The sequence below is a fragment of the Triticum aestivum genome, chromosome 4A (genome assembly GCF_018294505.1).
Source record: "Triticum aestivum cultivar Chinese Spring chromosome 4A, IWGSC CS RefSeq v2.1, whole genome shotgun sequence".
Taxonomy (NCBI): Eukaryota; Viridiplantae; Streptophyta; class Magnoliopsida; order Poales; family Poaceae; genus Triticum; species Triticum aestivum.
This window is the reverse complement of record NC_057803.1, coordinates 585,389,324-585,403,346: the sequence shown is the minus strand read 5'-3', so window position 1 is coordinate 585,403,346 and position 14,023 is coordinate 585,389,324.

Here is a 14,023-nt window from a genome sequence, read left to right as displayed (position 1 = left end):
TTCCAATTTCCAATCCAAGGAAGGAAGACGATTCGATCCTGAACGTCATCGTCGCATCGCATATATATACTCAATCGTGGCCGGCCTTTCCGGAACCTAACCGACTCGGTACGATTTTATTGGGACGCCGTGTGATTTACTTACCATCGTGGGATCTTTTTTCTAGTCTAGATTACTCCCGTAAATCACGGTAAAGAGAGCGGCGATGGCGTGGACGGGGTCGCCTGCTCCCAGTACGTGCATGAATCGGAACGCGAGACACAGGCCGGATACACCCAGGGCAACAGTGCCACACGCAGACGGATCCGTGTAAAGTAACGTGGTCCAACGTGCCCCTGTTCCACTGGTACAGGTTTCTTATCGCGGTACATAAGGACGATCGTCAGATGCGGCCCGCAAACGGCGTGTCTCCAACGGATAAGCGTGTGTTACATTGCCCCAATTTTTTGTTTTCGGTGTTAGCCATTAATTGTAGCTAGACTAGCATATGGATATTATATCAACCATGTGACACATGTGATAAGCAATCCAAGTTATTCAAAAAAAAACATCTGATATTACCAGGCAACTCTAAGACGCCGACGCATTTCGTTCACGCGTATCCGTTCGAGTCGAATGAAAAAAAAACATCGGCCCAATGCGCCGACGCAAACCCAAAACCCGTCCGCTCGTTATCCGTCTGGACACATTTCCTGGCCCGAAATTAACACCTGATTTACGTCCACACGGACTCGAGACGGATGCGCCGCGGGTCCACTTGGTGTCTGCTTCGGGCTCACGTGTCGGCCGCCCAACCACCACCGCGGTCCTACTAAATGCCCAACTACCACCTCATAGAGGCCGCGCCGGCCGCGCGATCGCTTCTACCTCCCGGTGCACCGAGCGCGGTACCACTGGGAATTCCGCGTCCCATTGCCATGGTCAGACGTGAACATCCCCACGGCTAGCACCTTGACCCCCACAGTATCCCGGTGTCGCGGTTACCGCGCGCGCAAACGGATGAGGTGCACAAGTGACATGCCCTCCTGACACTGGAGCAACGCCGCGACCCAGCGTTCGTGCCAGACTCCCCCAACTGGGAAGTCTAGTTCGCCACCGAGCACAACACTGCCCGCCACGACGCCGTCCACATCGACGCCGGCATCCCTCCATCACCCCCGGTGGTGGCGCTGGAGGACGAGGAGGCGGAGGCGACGCACCAGGCCGCCCTCGAGGAGCCGCTCCAACGTGTCCTCAAGGATACCTAACGCGAGAAGGACGTGCGTTGGCTCAGCATGCAAGAGACGGCTCCAGTTCTTGACCATGGGGGACTACGTCTACCCCCCGCCACCACCGCCTCTCCCCGAGCCCAAGGACGAGACCGAGCTCACGCCCACGCTGCCGCCGGCCGACCTCGACGAGTGGTACCTGTGGCAAGGGTACATTCGCGAGTGGGTGAGAGCGCCGTCCGTGTGACTGGGCGCGACGCCGGAGCAAGAGGCGACATACCTCCAGCAATGGAGGGTGAGGGAGTCCTGGATTAGGGGGTGTTCGGGTAGCCGGACTATACCTTCAGCCGGACTCCTGGACTATGAAGATACAAGATTGAAGACTTCGTCCCGTGTCCGGATGGGACTTTCCTTGGCGTGGAAGGCAAGCTTGGCGATGCGATATTTAAGATCTCCTACCATTGTAACCGACTCTGTGTAACCCTAACCCTATCCGGTGTCTATATAAACCGGAGGGTTGTAGTCCGTAGGACGAAATCAACTCCATACACAACAATCATACCGTAGGCTAGCTTCTAGGGTTTAGCCTCCTTGATCTCGTGGTAGATCTACTCTTGTACTACCCATATCATCAATATTAATCAAGCAGGAGTAGGGTATTACCTCCATCGAGAGGGCCCGAACCTGGGTAAAACAAAGTGTCCCCTGTCTCCTGTTACCATCCGGCCTAGACGCACAGTTCGGGACCCCCTACCCGAGATCTGCCCGTTTTGACACCGACATTGGTTCTTTCATTGAGAGTTCCTCTGTGTCGTCGCCTTTAGGCCCGATGGCTCCTTCGATCTTCAACAACGATGCGGTCCAGGGTGAGACTTTTCTCTCCGGACAGATCTTCGTCTTCGACGGCTTCGCACTACGGGCCAATTCGCTTGGCCACCTTGAGCAGATCGAAAGCTACGCCCCTGGCCATCAGGTCAGGTTTGGAAGCCTAAACTACACGACTGACATCCGCGGGGACTTTATCTTCGACGGATTCGAGCCACAGCCAAGCGTGCCGCACTGTCTCGATGGGCATGATATAGCTCTGCCGCCGAACAGCGCCTTGGAGGCCGCACACGCATCGGTTTCGACCATTGATTCGGAACCTACTGCGTCGATCGAGGATCAGCGGTTGGACGCTGCCTCAGGGGCTGCGATCTCAAAGGCGATCAAGCTGAACTCCAGCCCCGCACTCCGCGTGGCCCGTGACTCCGAGGAGCCGGATTCCCCTCCGAACTCTGAGCCCCCCGCACCCCTACCAATCGAATCCGATTGGGCGCCGGTAATGGAGTTCACCGCCGCGGACATCTTTCAGCATTCGCCTTTTGGCGACATCCTGAATTCTCTTAAGTCTCTCTCTTTATCAGGAGAGCCCTAGCCGAACTACGGTCAGCAAGGGTGGGATACCGACGGTGAGGAAATTCAAAACCCACCCACCACCCAGTTTGTAGCCACTGTCAACGATTTAACCGGCATACTTGACTTCGGCTCCGAAGACATCGACGGCATGGACGACGATATAGGAGACGAACAGGAACCAGCACCTGTAGGGCGCTGGAACGCCACCTCGTCATATGGCATATACATGGTGGATACTCCAAAAGATGGAGATGGCGATGGAACAATGGGGGATGACGCCCCCAAGAAACAGCCGAAGCGCCGGCGTCAGCGGCGCCGCTCTAAATCCCGCCAAAGCAAAAACGATGATTCCGGAACAGGAGATAATACTACCCCGGATAGCACCGAAGAACACCCACCCCAGCAAGATTCGGCACAGGAAGATGGAGAAGCCAGCCCTCATGAGAGAGCGGCAGACCGAGAGGTCGAGGATGATAACTATACGCCTCCCTCCGAAGACGAGGCAAGCCTCGATGATGACGAATTCGTCATACCATCAGACCCCGCTGAACAAGAGCGTTTTAGACGCAGGCTTTTAGCCACGGCAAGCAGCCTGAAGAAAAAGCAGCAACAGCTTAAATCTGCCCAAGATTTGCTAGCTGACAGATGGACTGAAGTCCTTGCGGCCGAAGAGTATGAACTCGAACGCCCCTCCAAGAGTTACCCGAAGTGCAGGCCGCTACCCCGATCAGAGGAGGAAGCACCTACATCACCAGCGCATGACATGGCAGACCGGCCACCTCGTGGCCGCGACAGAGAGGCCTCTCAGCCCTCCAGCCAAGCCATGCCCCGACGCCGCACAACTAAGGCACAGGAAAATGCGCCCAACCTGCGAGACATACTGGAGGACAAGGCAAGACAGACAAGATCGATCTACGGATCACGCAGGTGCCCTACGGTATGTGACAATGATCTTCACGCCGGATACAACAAATTCGGCCGGGCCGAACACAACAGAGATAGCTCTTCCGAGCTGCATCGTGATATAGCCCAGTACAGAGGCGCCGCACACCCGCTATGCTTCACGAATGAAGTAATGGATCATAAAATCCCAGAGGGCTTTAAACCCGTAAACATCGAATCATACGATGGCACCATAGACCCGGCGGTATGGATTGAGGATTATCTCCTTCACATCCACATGGCACGCGGCGATGATCTACACGCCATCAAGTACCTCCCGCTCAAACTTAAAGGACCGTCCCGGCATTGGCTTAACAGCTTGCCAGCAGACTCAATCAGTTCTTGGGAGGACCTGGAAGCCGCATTCCTTGACAACTTCCAGGGCACTTACGTGCGACCGCCGGATGCCGACGACTGAAGCCACATAATTCAGCAGCCAGAAGAATCAGCCAGACAATTCTGGACATGGTTCCTAACAAAGAAAAACCAGATAGTCGACTATCCGGACGCAGAGGCCCTAGCAGCCTTCAAGTATAACATCCGCGACGAGTGGCTTGCCCGGCACCTGGGACAGGAAAAGCCGAAATCCATGGCAGCCTTCACGACACTCATGACCTGCTTTTGCGCGGGTGAAGACAGCTGGCTAGCTCGCAGTAACAACTTATCAAAGAACCCTGGTAATTCGGATACCAAGGACAAAAGTGGCAGGACACGTCGGAACAACCAAAAACGCCGTGTTAACAGCGACAGCAATGAAGACATGGCAGTCAATGCCGGATTCAGAGGCTATAAATCCGGTCAGCGGAAAAAGGCATTCAAAAATAATACTCAGGGCCCGTCCAGTTTGGACCGAATACTCGATCGCTTGTGCCAGATACATGCCACCCCCGAAAAGCCAGCCAATCACACTAACAGGGATTGTTGGATGTTCAAGCAGGCAGGCAAGTTAAGAGCCGAAAACAGAGACAAGGGGCTGCACAGCGACGACGAGGAGCCCAAGCCGCCGAACAACAATGGACAGAAGGGCTTTCCCCCACAAGTGCGGACGGTGAACATGATATACGCAACCCACATTCCCAAGCGGGAGCAGAAGCGTGCGCTACGGGACGTATACGCGATGGAGCCAGTCGCCCCAAAGTTCAACCCATGGTCCTCCTGCCCGATCACTTTTGATCGAAGGGACCATCCCACTAGCATCCGTCATGGCGGCTTCGCCGCATTGGTTCTTGACCCAATCATCGACGGATTTCACCTCACAAGAGTCCTTATGGACGGCGGCAGTAGCCTGAATCTGCTTTATCAGGACATAGTGCGGAAAATGGGCATAGATCCCTCAAGGATCAAACCCACAAGAACGACCTTTAAAGGCGTCATACCAGGTGTAGAAGCCAACTGTACAGGCTCAGTAACACTTGACGTGGTCTTCGGATCCCCGGATAATTTCCGAAGCGAAGAGTTAATCTTCGATATCGTCCCGTTTCGCAGTGGCTATCACGCCCTGCTCAGACGAACCGCATTCGCAAAATTCAATGCGGTGTCGCACTACGCATATCTCAAACTCAAGATGCCAGGCCCTCGAGGAGTAATCACGATCAACGGAAACACCGAACGCTCCCTCCGTATGAAGGAGCATACGGCGGCTCTCGCATCGGAGGTACAAAGTAGCCTTCTTAGGCAATTCTCCAGTCCGGCCATTAAAAAGCCAGACACTGCCAAGCGCACCCGGAGTAACCTACAGCAGGACCGCCTGGCACACTCTGAGCAAGCGTAGCAATGCGGCCCCAACCCCAGCTTTCGCGACCTAGCGAAACCAGTACCTCGCGTACATAACTACGCCCTTGAAATACCATGGGCACATGGGAAGGGGCACAATAACGGCACGCCCAAAATACGGCTTAAAACGTACCAGGGGCTACCGGATTCTTTTTTTAATTTTTTTCTTACTTTCAGGACTCCATACTTCGGATGACCTGTTCGGCAATTCGATTGCCGCACAAACGTGCAAGATCCAGGGAGGCAGACAAGCCATGCCGCATTATGGAACTCTCAGGTGGTTTCTGTTACGAGCGGTATACCTACTTTATATATAATTCTGCGGCCTGCCCCTGGTCAGGACATACTGAATAGTCCAATATCTTTTGCTTACCACACCATTTGTATCGTTCGGCTTTGATAAATAGCCTCTCCATAAACAATGCTTAGTTTTTTGTCTTTTTTTGCATTACTCTTTTCATATATATGTTCATTAATGACATGTCGCATTCGTACATTGTGGTACGGCAAGTACGCCAGGGGCTTCAGTACCCTTTAATATGGTGTGAGAAGTCCGTACACTTTCACAAGTGCGGCACCCCGAACTTATAGCACTACATGCATCGGCTCCGAATCATGATTTGGGTCAATAGTTGGGTTTGCCCGGCTCCTATGTTTTGGTGTCTTACGTTCCGCTATATCGGCTAAGGTAGCACTAGGAGAACCACTGCGATTGTGCCCCGGTTGAGCTGGGTTAAGCACCTCAGTGGAGAAAGCTAAAACTGACTATCATGATGAGGCGAGAGACCGGTCGCTGTTTGAGAGGTTTTTCGAGTCCCTAAAGGCTTATGCCGCTTCGAGCGAGGAGCTGGATAACCCCAGCCAAGACGTGGATAGCGCCCTGAACTCGGTCTTCCGAACTAGGGGCTTCGCCGAAATTTAAAATTATAAAGTTCTATGGCTAAGTGAGAGTGTTCAAGCATTATAGTCCGATTGCCTGGTTCGTCGTGCTGAGCGCCTCCCTTGAAGGACCCAACCATGGGAAAAAGAGCGCCCAGGTTTATCACCGAACACCCCAGCACTAGTGGCATGGGGGCAGAAGCCGACGACTGGCCATCTCTCAATTTTTTATAAACGGCCGCACAGAAAATAATATTTTAAATTCAATAAGCATTGCTTAACGCATATGAACAAGTTTTCAGCGCACAGGATAGACACGAGCGAATTCATTCAAAAATTACATCCTTGGTGCACTCATCCGCCACAAGGCGGGCACCAGCAAGAACATCCTTATAGTAGTTCTCCAACTTGAGATGCTCCTTCCCCGGCGGCGGCCCGTCCGTCACAAGCTTCTCACCGTCCAGCTTACCCCAGTGCACCTTTACACGGGCAAGGGCCCTACGGGCACCTTCGATGCAGACGGAGCGCTTGATGACCTCGAGCCTTGGACAGGCCTCCACCAGCCGCCGCACCAGCCCGAAGTAGCTCCCAGGCAGGGCCTCTCCGGGCCACAGCGGAACTATGAAGCCCTTCATGGCCTGTTCGGCCGCCTTGTGGAGTTCGACCAGCTATTTTAGCTGGTCGCTCAAGGGCACAGGGTGTCCGGCCTCAGCATACCGAGACCAGAACACCTTCTCCGTCGAGCTGCCCTCTTCAGCTTGGTAGAATGCGGCGGCATCGGATATGCTGCGGGGAAGATCTGCGAATGCCCCTGGAGAACTCCGGATTCGGGTAAGTAACAAGTAGTTTACTTTTATATTTCTACTTTGCATAAAGAATGCCTTACCCGCTGCTATCTTTTTCATATCCTCCAACTCTCGGAGGGCCTTTTGGGCTTCGGCTTTGGCAGACTTGGCAGTCTCAAGGGTCGTCGCGAGCTCGGACGCTTGGATCTTCGACTCAAGCTCCAAACTCTCATGTTTTTTCATGAGAGCCTGAAGCTCTTGCTGCACCTCGCCGACCTGAGCCCCAAGTATCTCTCGCTCGGTGCGCTCCGCGACCGTCTTCTTTTCGGCCTCGGATAGCGCCTGCTTGAGGGTCGCCACCTCAATCGTGGCCCCTATAATAAGCAGCACAATCCTGTTATTTTTTTGCAATCATGCCTCTCTATAGGCACTTTTTTATAAGGTATTTCTTACCTTCTTTCTCCTCGAGCTGCTGCTTGGCAAGGCCGAGCTCTTGCTCGGACCGCTCGAGTCCCTGTTTCAGGGCATCCACCTCCGCAGTCAGTGCGGCGGTGGCTAGCAGCGAAGCTTGCATACGCATATTGACTCTTCATTATTAGACTCCTGCGAAATTTAATAGATCCTCTATTCGGCTTTTCTTTCCGAACGCCAAACAGAGCATCAGGGGCTACTGTCTATGCAGTAATATTTTTACATATTTTTACTTACCTCGAAGCCTGTTAGGAGGCTAGCGCAAGCTTCACTCAGCCCGCTCTTGGCGGACTGAACCTTCTGGATCACCGTACTCATAATAGTATGGTGCTCCTCGTCGATGGAGGCGCCTTCAAGCACCTCCAGCAGATTGTCCGGCGCCTCCGGTTGGACGGAGGCTGCCGGCTCAGAAGGCTTGCTCCTCTTGGAAGGAGTTCTCCTGCCGCGGTCCGGAATTGTTGAAGATTCCGGCACGGTGTCCGGCTTAAGGCCGTACTTGGAGCCCTGGGGGGTCTTGTCCCCTTCACTCCTGGGGTCCGGGAGGTCGCCTTGCGGCTCCTCCAGGACCACCTCCTCCTGCCCCGGAGCTTGTTGCGACGCCACTTCGGCGTCATCCGCAGTGCGGGGGGAGACAGCGGGCGGAACAGAGTTCACGTCCGATGAATCCAGGGAGCCGCTCGACGACTCGTTGAGTTCGGCCCGGGGCGGGCTGCGTGATTATATTCGACATTAGGGGAAGATGTGCAACAAAAGGAATATCATGAGTTACTCTGGTATCTGAACACTTACGATTTTGCCGGATGCCTGGCCCAATCTGGCCACTCCTCTTCGCCCTCGTCGGCGTCGGGGGCGTAGTCCGGCGGAGGGGTTTTCCTCTTCTTGGACCCTTCGCCCCCCCCCCCCCCCCGCTGGGGCAGCCTTCCTTTTCTTTCCTCCCCCCGCTGGAGGGGGAGAGGTTTCTTCTTCCTCCTCTTCGTTTTCACGGGAAGAGGGCATCTCGGACTCGTCGGATGACGAGTCCGACGGCACCACATTACGGGTACTCTTTCGAGTCCCTGTGGTCTTCTTCTTCTTGGCCTTCTTTTCCGGCACCACATAAGGCACCGCAGCCAGCAGCTTCACTAGTAGAGTTGGGGCTGGGTCTTCGGGTAACGGAGCCGGACAGTTAATTGGTTCGGCTATCGCCCGCCAAGCCTGTCAAGGTAAGGGAGTTTAGATCCCGCATAGAGTCAAACTATGAAAAAAGCTTAACATCCTGTAAAAGGTGTAGATTGTTGGGGAACGTTGCAGAAAATTAAAATTTTTCCTACGGTTTCACCAAGATCCATCTATGAGTTCATCTAAGCAACGAGTCAAGGGAGAGAGTTTGCATCTACATACCACTTGTAGATCACGAGCGGAAGCTTGCCAAGGGGATGGTGATGATGGAGTCGTACTCGAACGTGATTCGGATCACCGATGTCCAAGTGCTGAACGGACAGCACCTCCGCGTTCAACACACGTACGGGACGGGAGACGTCTCCTCCGTCTTGATCCAGCAAGGAGGAAGGAGAGGTTGAGGAAGGTAGCTCCAAGGGCAGCACGATGGCGTGGTGCAGTTGGAGCAGCAGTATTCCGACAGAGCTTCGCCGAGCACGTACGGAGGAGGAGAGGTGTTGGGGAGGGGAGGGGCTGCGCCTTGAGTTGTGGTATATTGCAGCCCTCCCCTCACCCCTCTATATATAGGGGAAGGGGCAAGGGGGGCTGGCCCTCTAGGGAAAACCCTAGGGGGGGGGCGGCGGCCAAGGGGTGGGGGGCTTGCCCCCCAAGCAAGGGGGGTGCGCCCCCTTTAGGGTTTCCCCCCCAACCCTAGGCGCATGGGCCCAAGGGGGGGGGGGCGCCAAGCCCACTAGGGGCTGGCTGCTATCCCTACACAGCCCAAGTGGCCCCCCCCGGGAGGGGTGGTCCCTCCCGGTGGACCCCCGGAACCTTTCCGGTGGTCCCGGTACAATACCGATATGACCCCGAAACTTTCCGGTGCCCGTTTAACAACTTCCCATATATAAAACTTTACCTCCGGACCATTCTGGAACTCCTCGTGACGTCCGGGATCTCATCCGGGACTCCGAACAACATTCGGTAATCACATACTTGTCTTCCTGATAACCCTAGCGTCATCGAACCTTAAGTGTGTAGACCCTACGGGTTCGGGAGACATGCAGACATGACCGAGACTCTCCGGTCAATAACCAACAGCGGGATTTGGATACCCATGTTGGCTCCCACATGCTCGTCGATGATGTCATCGGATGAACCACGATGTCGAGGATTCGATCAAACCCCGTATACAATTCCCTTTGTCAATCGGTACGTTACTTGCCCGAGACTCGATCGTTGGTATCCCAATACTTTGTTCAGTCTCGTTACCGGCAAGTCACTTTACTCGTACCGTAATGCATGATCCCGTTGCCAACACCTTGGTCACCTTGAGCTCATTATGATGATGCATTACCGAGTGGGCCCAGAGATACCTCTCCGTCATACGGAGTGACAAATCCCAGTCTCGATCCGTGTCAACCCAATAGACACTTTCGGAGATACCTGTAGTGCATCTTTATAGTCACCCAGTTACGTTGTGACGTTTGATACACCCAAAGCATTCCTACGGTATCCAGGAGTTACACGATCTCATGGTCGAAGGAAGAGATACTTGACATTGGCAAAGCTCTAGCAAACGAACTACACGACCTTTGTGCTATGCTTAGGATTGGGTCTTGTCCATCACATCATTCTCCTAATGATGTGATCCCGTTATCAATGACATCCAATGTCCATAGCCAGGAAACCATGACTATCTGTTGATCACAATGAGCTAGTCAACTAGAGGCTTACTAGGGACATATTGTGGTCTATGTATTCACACGTGTATTACGATTTCCGGATAATACAGTTATAGCATGAATAAAAGACTATTATCATGAACAAAGAAATATAATAATAACACTTTTATTATTGCCTCTAGGGCATATTTCCAACATAGATGGCATACCTTGCTAGCGTGACGCTGCGAGCTGTATCCGCGGTCCTCAGAGGCGGATGCGGGAGCATCGACGCCCTTGAATAGCATCTTCCAGCATCCTCGTACGTTGTGTCGAAGAGCCTGCTGAGGGTTTGATGCTGCGCCGGGTCGAACTCCCACAGATTGAAATCCCGTTGTTGGCACGGGAGGATCCGGCGAACGAGCATAACCTGGATTATATTAACTAGCAGGACTGGCTTGTTCACCAGGGACTGGATGCATGTTTACAATCCAGTCACCTCTTTTTCGTCACCCCACGACAGGCCCGTCTCTTTCCAGGACACAAGCCGCGTGGGGGTCCGGATCGGAACTCGGGGGCCGCGGTCCATTCTGGATCGCGTGGCTCAGTGATGTAAAACCACCCGGATTGCCATCCCTTTAGGGTCTCCACAAAAGAGCCCTCGAACCATAGGGCGTTGGCCATCTTGCCCGCCATGGCGCCTCCGCACTCCGCCTGGCTGCCGCTCACCACCTTGGGCTTGACGTTGAAAGTCTTGAGCCAGAGGCCGAAATGGGGGCGGACGCGGAGAAAAGCCTCGCACACGACGATAAACGCCGAGATGTTGAGGATGAAGTTCGGAGCCAGATCGTGGAAATCCAGGCCGTAGTAGAACATGAGCCCCCGAACAAATGGGTGGAGTGGAAAACCCAGTCCACGGAGGAAGTGGAGGAGAAATACCACCCACTCATGGGGCCTTGGGATGGGGATAAGCTGCCCCTCCTCGGGAAACCGGTACGCGATGTCCTTGGACAGATGCCCGGCCTTCCTTAGCTTCTTGATTTTACCCTCCGTAACGGAGGAGACCATCCATTTGCCTCCTGCTCCGGACATTGCTGGAGAAGGTTGAGGTGGGAAGTGCGGGCTTGGGCGCTGGAGCTCGGGTGCGCGAGAGATGGGTAGGCAAGGGAGGAAGAAGGCGTAGGTAAAAAGGGTGGATCCTTATCCCTTTATATAGGCGGATGCGGTTATGCGTCCCCACCCGCCTAATAAAACTCGCTTGCCTCCCGAGCGCCGTGATAAATGGCGCGGTTGGGTTACCCACGTCCGTATTGATAAGAATCCCGTAAAAAGGGTACGCGATCTCTGCTTTGACAAGACGTGCCAAGAAAACCGCCTCGCAAAACATGCTGAGGTGGAAAAGTAAAAAAGATTCGAGTAAAGGGCTTGGCTGTAATGTGATGGCGCACTGCAAAATACGTCAGCAGATTTGATTTGTGTTAATATTATTCTCTCTATGGCAATATGTGGAAACTTATTTTGCAGAGCCGGACACTACTCTTGGTGTTTACAATCTTTTATGAAGGACTGGGAGGAGGAACCCGCCTTGCAATGTCGAAGACAATTTGCGCGCCAGACTCGTCGTCATTGAAGCCTGGTTCAGGGGCCACTGAGGGAGTCCTGGATTAGGGGGTGTTCGGATAGCCGGACTATACCTTCAGCCGGACTCCTGGACTATGAAGATACAAGATTGAAGACTTCGTCCCGTGTCTGGATGGGACTTTCCTTGGCGTGGAAGGCAATCTTGGCGATGTGATATTCAAGATCCCCTACCATTGTAACCGACTCTGTGTAACCCTAACCCTATCCGGTGTCTATATAAACCGGAGGGTTGTAGTCCGTAGGACGAAATCAACTCCATACACAACAATCATACCATAGGCTAGCTTCTAGGGTTTAGCCTCCTTGATCTCGTGGTAGATCTACTCTTGTACTACCCATATCATCAATATTAATCAAGCAGGAGTAGGGTATTACCTCCATCGAGAGGGCCCGAACCTGGGTAAAACAAAGTGTCCCCTGTCTCCTGTTACCATCCGGCCTAGACGCACAGTTCGGGATCCCCTACCCGAGATCTGCCGGTTTTGACACCGACAGAGGGCCTTAGCGCTGGCGGAGGAGCGGGAAGACGGCGAGCGGCGCATGCAGATGAAGCACGAGGAGGAGGAACGTCGGCAGCGCTGGGCATACGAGGAGGAGGAGGAGCGCCGGGAACACGAGGAGGAGGAGCGCGCTCGCCACGCTCGTCCTAATCCTTGTAATGTGGGAGTTGTGGAAACACTGAGATGTGATAGTGTTCAATGGAGTAACCCCCTCGACCATTAGGGTGATTCGCTCGGTGATGGCCGAGGGGAGAACGTGGGCAACAGCGGGCCTCCTAAAGGCGGGCGCGGATGCCTTTCTTAGGGCACTAGCGGTAGGTTTAGGTGAGATAGAATAGCGTGCATATCTCCTTGATGGTGGAGTTGGGGTTGTAACTTATGTTGTAACTGCCAATGTGGAGGGGCTCTCTACCCCATCCCTTCTGTAATATATAGTACGCACACTGGTGCGTATTCGAGAAAAGAGAATGTGCAGAGGGAGTGTCGGCTCCAGCAAGTCATCGGCAACCTAATATTAATATCATACAATTCAATAAGGTAAAATTACAAGATCTTGATTCGTCAATTGCTTGATAAGTTTGTCAATTCTCAATTGCATTACATTAGTGAAATTGAATGTTATGAAGTATGAACTCTAAACCACTCTCTTTGTACTATCCAGAAAGTAGAAATAGCACTCTTCTTTTCATAAATAAATGAGGATTATATTTTTAAACGTTTGGATCATGAATGCACCTGCAAAGATACATGTAGGGATGGATGGCAAGATTTTTACTCAAGTGAAGTTTCCTTGCATTTTTAGAGAAAAGGCTGACGCCCGACTTTATAGATAAAGCCAACAGGCAAGGTTCAGGAACAAATACCAACAAACGACAAACGACCATCGGCCAAAATAGTGAGAAGTACGGTTACAAGGCATACGAGCCTGAAACGGCACGCAGGACAACTACCTATGCCCCGAGGGCCACACTACCAAAAAAGGCTAACTCAGCCGGCAGAGGTAGGGGTGGACCGAAGCAAGGAAGACGTCGTTGAGTGCACCCTAGCGGTCAGGACTTCAGTTGAGATCCTGCTCCTTAATCAATGATTTGAACATATAGTCAGCGGGTTTGGCAGGAAGAATATTCGATAGTAAACTTATTCCTGATAGTCCACATGACCCAGGACCTGGCCGAAAAGCCGAACCAGAACAAACGTCTGGTTTGACCTCAAAGCGAGCTAGAGGAGTAATGGAGATCGGAGAAGGAGGAAGGAGACCAGTTCACACCCATCCAATCTCGCAGTCCGCACCAAAACAGTTTAGCAAGATGGCAGTTGAAAAGCACATGGTTGTTATCCTCTTTAGCTCTGAAAGCTTACAAAACGCAGTCCAAGTCTATTTCGTTTGCGGATTTGGTCCGCCGCGGGAAGCCTACCGCGGATCGCTTGCCACATGAAATTTTTGATCTTGAGAGGGATCTTACAATGCCAGACATCCTTAAATTTTGAGCTCGAGGACCCTACTATCAATCTAGAGTACAGAGACTTGACAGAAAACCAGACAGAGGCCGAATGAGGCTAGGAAACTTGGCCTGCCTCCTCCGAGAGCAGTGGAAATAGCTCAGCAAGGTGTTGCCACTGAATCAACT